Raw genomic sequence first — 8,575 nt, 5'->3', positions numbered from 1 at the left:
TTTTATTGTCATTACACTGTCATGAGTAAATGGGAATAAAATGAACTCTTGGGGAGCAGTGGGGTGCCATTGTTTGGCGCCTGGCTAGCTAAGGGTCTTTGCTCAGGGAGCCAGAGTGGCAGTTTGTGGAAGTGGAGTTTGAACTCAGAACCTCTAGATTCCAAGCATAATGCTCTAACCACTAGGCCAACACTCCTAGTGGTTAATAAACATGTTAGTGCCTTGTAGACATTCAACAACAATCAAGTATTTTAGCGTATATGCAGTATGCTCCTTGTGAGAGATAACCAGCCTCACACACACTGCAATATTCTGGTGGCAGTATCATGCAGAGGAAATGCGTTTACTGATAACACAGAAGCTGCTCCAACTTCAAAATGGATCATGTTGAATGCACAAAAAGAAAAGTTTGTTTTTCCACATATGTTTTGTTTGAAGACTGGAACAATGAATTGCTGGAAATGAATGTGAACAGAAAAAGTCACATCAGATGTAGGCTGCCTTTCAGCCTGTTCCAGGCACTCACTGTTAGCACTGAAGTGATGCAGCCTAAAGTGTACATCTTCTTTGTAGCTGTCAGGCAATTGTTTTGTACTTATTTAATCAAAATATGAAAATGGAAGCTCTAGTTTAGATCCAGATATGTTCATGTGTTAAAATGTTCCATTCAAAGCCTTGATTTCAAGCTGTCAATATTTGAAAAACTAATATTCAACTGTGCTTTTCTTCCAGTCAGACTGCGCTTAAACTACAGTGCAAAGAAGAAAGCCCAACATAAGGAGATATTATCTGAAAGAGCTTCTGCTTTGTTTGTGAGCTAACCATCTTGCTCAGGGCTGATGACAGGTAAGCCACCATTTTCAGACAGTTTTTTAGTTTATTAAACCATGTATCCATTTGCTTTTACTTGAAAGTTAAGCACTACTCTGTATCCGGTTTTTGTTTTGCACATAAAATGTGTTCTGCTACAATGTAACTGAATGTTACTTATTGTTGATTTGGGTACATCTGCCTAAAGGATATGTGCTGTGAAAAAAACAAAACAAAAAAAACATTAGAAAAATGGGAAAACAGCTGGGGATGTTTGTGAAGACAGAAAACATCCCCACTCCACTTTTTCGCTGCAAAAGGCACGATCAAATGACAAAAAAGAAACAGAGAAAAGTTTGGCAGCACGTTCACCTTGTGTTTTCTGGCTTGCTGATGCAGTCTTGTTGTCAGGCCAGAAGTGTCAATGTAGAAGATCCCAAACTCTACAACAGAGGGAGGCAACTTGGATGGAAACAAATTTTGATTTGTAGCATCAATCTGGAGAAATCTGTTTGTTTTTTTTAGTATTTTCTTTCACTAAGTTGATAATTGTTTTAAGCAAAATATATGTATGAAGCTGTTCAGGGTGAAGGAGATTAAGCATTGGGCATTCTAACAATAAATAGGTGTCATTACTTTGTTTTATTCCTTTGTATGTAATGGAGACCATCTGTTGGCACTAGGTTCTGTTGCTGTTTTGTTAGGTTACACAGTTAGCCTTGAGAATATCATGTACTTCGAATATGGACCCTGCAAAGAACACTGCTCTGTTCTTAGTTAGCAACACTCAGCAAGACAACCATCCAGCTGCCACAAGCTTGAACATTCACGCTCAAACTGCCCTCATATGAAGCCAGAAGTGTTCGATTGGGGCGACATGATGCAATTTATTGTAAACTGAGAGAGATTTTCCGTCTAACATGTTGGCGATAAATTGTATCCTCATGCTCAAACCGGGTTTCTGCCAGCCTTTTTTTTTTCCATCGATGCAGCACGATGTTTGGCTTGGTAAATTTAAATCAAGTGGTACATGAGCCCTGCAAATGCAGGGATTTGAAAATGACAGCTTTTCAATGCAACCCACTAAGCAAAGCCAGTCCACCTTCATTTAAACCATATGCAAGGAACAAGACGATCCACTCTCAGAGGTGAGCTATAAGGAAAATTGCTTGTACTGTTGCCGCCCAGTTGTCATTATAAATTCTGACTCTCATCGGTGTGGTTGGAGGGGCTTGACTGGAAATCATTCATTTTGCAAAGGGGGACACTCCTGCAGATGGTGAATTTCAAGGCAGCAAGACCACAGTGGTGGTTAAACACAAACGGCGCGGGATTGCTCTAACGCATATACAGGACATTCTGGAGACAATCAACTAAAGACCTGACGTGATTTGTGCACAAATCACTAGTGCATGTGTGAAGAATTTTATCATCATTTTCTGTCTCTTTGCGTCTGCCACACATGCTCAGCTGTCAAAAAATGGTCATTTATAAAGCCTGTCTTTATTGTTTCCTCCTTACAGTCTGCTTCATATTCACAAAGAGGCCTGCTTTTGGCTAAGCCTTTGTTTAGAAGCTCTGGTTCACACTCCGCCTGTCTTTGACTTGGATGCACACAGTGGCTTTGCTGTGTATATATTGCATAGCTTGTATATGGGTCGCAACTACTGTACTGTAATTGCCAATAATGCCTCCCATATGTGGCTGTTATAATCCAGCCTTGCAGCTTTCTCCTTAGGATAATAAGCTCGAAAGTCTTAGATGTCTTAGACCTAGCTTATGAAAATGAGCAGGATGATGAATAGGTGGTATCTTTACTTTCTTTTGACCAAATATTTAAAAAGAATGGTTGACTAACATGTGGAATCCATCTTGTAGAAATTAGATGGTGTTTTTTAGGGGGGGAAGTTACATGTGTATAGTTTGCATCAGATAGTATGATTCATAATCTGAATCCTTTTGATTTTCATTATGCAGGGATGCTGAAGAAATTTTTAAAAATAGCAAATCTTAAAGCAAATAAATTAATATATTTAAATGAAAAATTACAGGGGAAAATTTTTTGGGTTTAGATTCATTTTAGGTGTTCAGGACAACAATAGCTTTGTCTGTTTTTGCTTTTATTTCCCTGAAACGCCTCCCTGAGGGTTTTCAAACTTTCTTTACTGAACAGAGAAATGCATTATTTTTGTGTTGTACTTTCATTATTCATGTTTTTCTTTGTAAATAAAAAGTGTAAATTAATATAATTTTATTTTAGGCTTTATTAAGGCTGCTTGAAAAAGGATGAACTCAAGTTGTTTCCTGCCCTTTCAGGCAATTTGACAACAAATCAACTTTAATTGCCCTAAGGTTCTATTTCGCAATCGCCACTGTCTTAAAATTTGTTTGCTTCTATCGTTTGTAGTTGATGAGGGGGAAAAAACAACAAATAAGAATTAAATCCATATATTTTTTTTTGTATATACTATATACAGGTATGTAAAGGTGTTGATATTAAAGTGAATTATTTTAGTAGTTTAATTCAAGCTGTACATTCATCTCTTTCTTTGGCTCGTGGTAAATTATCTGATCTTTACAAATAAGTCGTTGCAATGTTTGTCCAGTGCTCCTGTATGCATTTAGGTCCAGTTGTAACCACATTTTATGACACTTTAGTGCCCATTATTTATGTCCTCTATATTTTCATCCTTATTTCCATTTTCTTGTACAAAGAAAATTAAAAATTTTTTTAACGAGTCTTTGACTCGGAGAGAGTGGGTGATCATGCAGTCAATGTAAAAGAAACGTATTAAAGATCTTTAAAATAAAATTAAAAGAAGTAGTGGTGGTTGCTTGGAAGCAAAGAAGTACCAGATTATGGGTTGCTATAATTGCATCGAACCAATAATGGCTTTCAGCAGCTTATCGTATTTTAAGGATAAGCAGGCGCACCTTACTATAAGCTGCGCCTGCTACATTTAAAAAAAAAACGTGTGTATATATATATATATATATATATATATATATATATATATATATATATATATATATATATACGCCACGTAGCGCTACAAGATGCTGATATCTACTGAGCTGTTGCCCACCTAAACTTTAGGGTGCAGAGCATGTGAATGGTAAAAAATACTCCAAAGATGCTCCGCTCCACTGCACTACATAAAGCTCCTGGAATAGGGACGAAGAAGAATGTTAGCTCCCGTTAACTGGTTAGCTCACTGAAGTAAGAGCTTCCACTGGAAAATGGGGCTTCGCCACCTCTTTATTTTTGCTCTGCAGAAGTTCAGCCTAGTCTCTTCATTGCAGCTTTAATGCAGCAAATAAATGTCAAACGTGTAAATTTGGGACATTTGTTCTCCGCTGTGTCTGCTGCTTGCATGTTCTTGTGCAAAATGAAAAATAGCCCATCATTCTTCAATTTCCAACTTTGACTTCCCCCTCTGGTGGTTAGAAAAAATTCACAGAAAAGCTGTTCCTTCTTATAAGGCGCATGGTTCAAAGCGTGGGAAAAAGTAGTGGCTTATAGCCAAGAAAATACATTATGTTCAAATATTGTGTCAAATCTTAGAACTGTTGCTGCAGTTATTCTAAGAAAAAGGTGTTTAAGGTCAGTCAGGTGTACAAATCTGCAAAATCTCTTTTAAAACAGTTTGTTTTACCTTCACTTGCAGGAGTGCATGTTCTGATTTAGATCTCCCTCTGTCAAATCACTATCCAGGTTGAGTAAGTTCAGCTGGAATTCAGCTCGGGGGCCTAGCTGTTTTAAAAAAAAGAATCAGTCTCGATGTCAGCATTTCCAGTAATACATCATTTAATGCTGGAGGCCATGAGAACATGTTCCTTAACCCTGACATGATTCAAAGGGCCTTGGATGCTTACCCAAACAACTGTATGCTGTGTGTCCCTGCAAGGCATTAAATCTGAGATATCAGGTGTCCGAAAACGTTGTAGATGGATACAATAATATGTCTGTTGAAAGCAACCAAAAAGTCACACTGCCTCGTTGTTGTTTTCTTTAGTTAAATTCTTGAATAAATGACAACACAAATTCAGAGGCATCGGTGTAAGTCATGATCACTTTAGCTTGAACACAGATCACTTCAACTTTTGGCTTTCAATATTTAAATCTCAACATGGGATTCATTTGTACTTCATTAGCTGCTGCTGCACATGTAGCGCAAGCAAACCTTTTTGTGCTTTTGATCAAAAATGATGTGCTCCCAGAGTTTGGCTTTGTAACTCTTACTGCTGCTGTGGTTGGGTGCGGTTGTTGTTTTGTCATCTTCTTGATTAATGTTAACATTTTGCATTGCTTTTCTTCCCAGGATTATTTTGCATTAAACTATTAAACTTTGTCCAAGCAAGAGCCACTTGCACTGAAACAGTCTTGGTTATTTATAGTTAACTATTTGATATAGTTTTAAAACTTTGAAAACTTGCCTTTTTTTGGATCCTCTACATGGCTATATTCTTTAATGTGTCTTTAATGATTCGATATAAAGATGCATGGGTGGGACTGTTTACCTCTCTCTTCAGTATATATTATCAAATCTGTCATCCCAGTTTATGGATTTTCATTTAAAGATACTTTTTGTTTATAAAACTGTTTTTCTTTTATCTCTCTTAGGAGGGGGTGACAAAGCAGCTGCACAACTGAGAAAGAAAAACTGTAAGTTTAAACTTAAGTTTGCAGACATTTCTGTTACTATTTTACCATGTACATTCATACAGTTAATGTGTTTCTCTAATGCCTCTTTATTTATTGATGTCATTAAGTTGTACACACACTCTAGAGTACATCACCTTTGCCACCAAGTACTTCATGGGAAAAAAAGTGTTGAGACACTGAAAAAAATCTTCCAAGTCACAAACTTAAATGTATTTAGGATTTTGTGTCATAGAAAAACAAAATATTTGAAGGAAAAAGCTAAAACTGCTCGACACTCATGAAAAGGCCACCCCCATGCTTAAACATGTTAATGGCAGCATCATGCTGTGTTGAAGATTTTTGCAGTAGGGATGGAGAAGTAAAATTGTAAAATTGGATGTAGATTCAATGTCCAGTAAGACAAAGACCCTAAGCTTACACTCAAAGCTACAATGATATATTTTGGTCCGCCCATATTCATGTGTTTGACTGGACTAATAAAAAGCTGTATCTAATTGCAATTTAGAATCTGCAAAAAAAAGATGAAAATATGACTTCAAGTTATTTTTCTGAAGGCTTATTAAGCATATCAGGTTGAAGATGAGGAAAGCTGGTGCAGATATACTCTAAAAGACTGTAATTATAATTTAAGGCGGTTCTAAAAGGTGTGGAATCAGACAACTTCACTTGAAATCCACAGCATGTCTAATCTTCTATCTTGAAATATAGAAAGGACCAATCATCTTCAGATATATTTGGAAAAATATGCTTTGTTAAAGGAAAAATCACAAATAAATTTATTTGAGAAACTCTATAAAATATGTTAATACTTTGAATTTCTTCTAAGACTTTTTTAGGAAAGCATTTTTTAAGAAACATGGGTTGCTTTGGTGTTCTAAGTACTCCCCTATTGAAACAAACTGAACACATTTGTGCCTTGTCATCCACTTCTTCACTTTTTGGCATGATGTTTAGTCTGTCTGAAGCCATAGCAAAATAAGTTGTGAAATGCACTGCATCTACTGAAGATTTGAGAAAGGAAGGACACGACTGATCTGACAGCAAAGCTCTTATGTAGAAAAATGCTTGGGATAATGAGCAAAGGGCAAAAGACTTAACTGGGACATTGAAAGTCAAGTACGTTGAATATTTTCTGTCAACTTTTATGATTATGAATTTCTTCTTGTCTCTGTAGCATTAAAATAGTTTTTTATTCCCTAGAATGATTAAATACATGCTTTCCCTTGGATAGAGTAGATATTTCTTACTAAAAGAAACCATTTGAACCTGAATGATCCATATTTCAGAAGCAAAACAATGGTGAATAGTGAAACAGACAAGTCTATCCCAAATTGAGTATTGGTTTATTTGTTTTTAAACTTAAATGCATAGCAATATAAGCATCAACTGATTTCCATTCTTTTGATCAGACAAGTAAGTACACCCTATAAAGCAATCAATATCTTTGAGATAAACTTTTAGCAACATTATCTTAAAGTGCACATGTCTGATGACATGACTTTTGTTTCCTATTGTTGTTTTGGCCACACTTTCTTTTTTACAGTGCATCACTTCATCGAGGGATGTAGGGTATTTTTATCTGTACAATTCTCTTAATGTACCACCACAGACCTTTAGATGGGTTTTGGTCTGAACTTTTATGACTTAATTTAAACTAATTTAAACTCCATTATTCTCGAATATATGAAGTTGCTGGATTATTGCAAGACTAGCGGTTATGTCTCAGAATGACACCTCAAATCTGTCTTCTTAGTCCTTGGTATACTGATAGTTTGGCACAGTTCCAAATCAAGACACCTACATTACTGTTCTTCAGAGGTTGTATTGAATGATTTGCTGATGTGATGTAATTAATGTGCAAATATTCACCCTGCTTCGGTTAATTCAAATGTAACTTTGCTAAATGGCTTCTTGCTACCATACTCTCTTTTTTGTTATTTTTTATTGCAAAGTTCTTCTCTTTTAACCCTTCCATACAAGGCTGACTTGCTTAGAGTTGTATTAATTGTACTGTAAAGACTATCTGCAGCCTGTAGAGGTCTCCAGCCCTGTAGAGCCTGGAGAACTAACTCTTAAGGTTTATGCTATTATTCTAAGCAATGCACATTCTGGCCTTAGGGAGACCTGAAAGGTTGTAAAGAAAAAAAAAAGAAAAAAAAATGAAATGTCTCTCATCTATTGGACATGTAATTGTTTAAAAAACATTTCAACCTATCATTGATTGATGAGCAATTTCATCTGAAAGGTAATTTTTGATTATAATTAGGGTTGGGAATTGATACGATTTTCACGATTCCCATTCCCTTATCGATTCTGTGAAACGATTCGATTCCTTATTGATTCTGTGAAACGATTCGATTCCTTATCGATTCTGTGAAACAATGAACTTAGTAAGTGCATGGTGACATTTATCTACCTTCGCCTGGGACATTCTATTTCTGCCTGCCTCGGCGAAAACAGAAGGCAGTGAACGGGAGCTGCCAGCCTCTGAGCCAACCAGGCTACCCGTCTCTTCACAGTCATGTAGAAGGCATCTGTTTCATGAAAAAGCATTACTGTACAGTTTCGGGAAATAAACTCATCTCCCCTGATTTATATAAACGAGCGTCACCTTTCTTTCGCCCCCTGAACTGTGGGGCAACTTTGTAGCATGTTTAATAACCCCAAAGAGGGGTAGGAAATTGGTTTATTTCCAGAAATGGCATATGATTTACTAGTGATATAAAACCAGCTACTTACCACCAGAGTTGCCTTCCATGCTGGTCCTAACTTTAGCTTCTGTCCATAAGCATAAAAAACACAGCATTCATTAAAATCTATGCCATGTTGTTTGCGCAGGTGTTTCTGCATGTTAGATGTATTTCCCCCTGCAGATGTTATTGCCATTTTACAGCCAAGCTTTTGATCGGTTAACCTGATGGGACGCCATTTTTTTTTTTTTTGCTTTTCTAGACTTATGCCTGGCGTAACTTCCGTTAAAAGTGTGACGTAACTTACGTAGAAAACAGAGATGGGAAGTAACGAAGTACAAATACTTCATTACTGTACTCAAGTAGATTTTTCTGATATTTTTACTTTACTTTACTACTTATTTTTATG

The 8,575-nt window shown here is 36.5% G+C and overlaps 1 protein-coding gene across 2 annotated transcripts in view; it reads left to right on the top strand.

The window, feature by feature from the left end:
- The window catches only part of znf469 (zinc finger protein 469), a 306,945-nt gene that overhangs the window by 27,761 nt on the left and 270,609 nt on the right, over positions 1-8,575 (top strand). For both annotated transcript variants that reach the window (XM_015403769.1, XM_015403762.1), the window contains exons 2-3: positions 733-846; positions 5,435-5,476. The gene's annotated coding sequence lies outside the window, so the exon portion shown is untranslated. The remainder of the gene's footprint in view (positions 1-732; positions 847-5,434; positions 5,477-8,575) is intronic.

This window comes from Cyprinodon variegatus, unplaced genomic scaffold, assembly GCF_000732505.1.
Source record: "Cyprinodon variegatus isolate N-32 unplaced genomic scaffold, C_variegatus-1.0 Scaffold35, whole genome shotgun sequence".
In the NCBI taxonomy this organism is placed as follows: Eukaryota; Metazoa; Chordata; class Actinopteri; order Cyprinodontiformes; family Cyprinodontidae; genus Cyprinodon; species Cyprinodon variegatus.
This window is presented reverse-complemented; position numbering and strand designations above follow the sequence as displayed.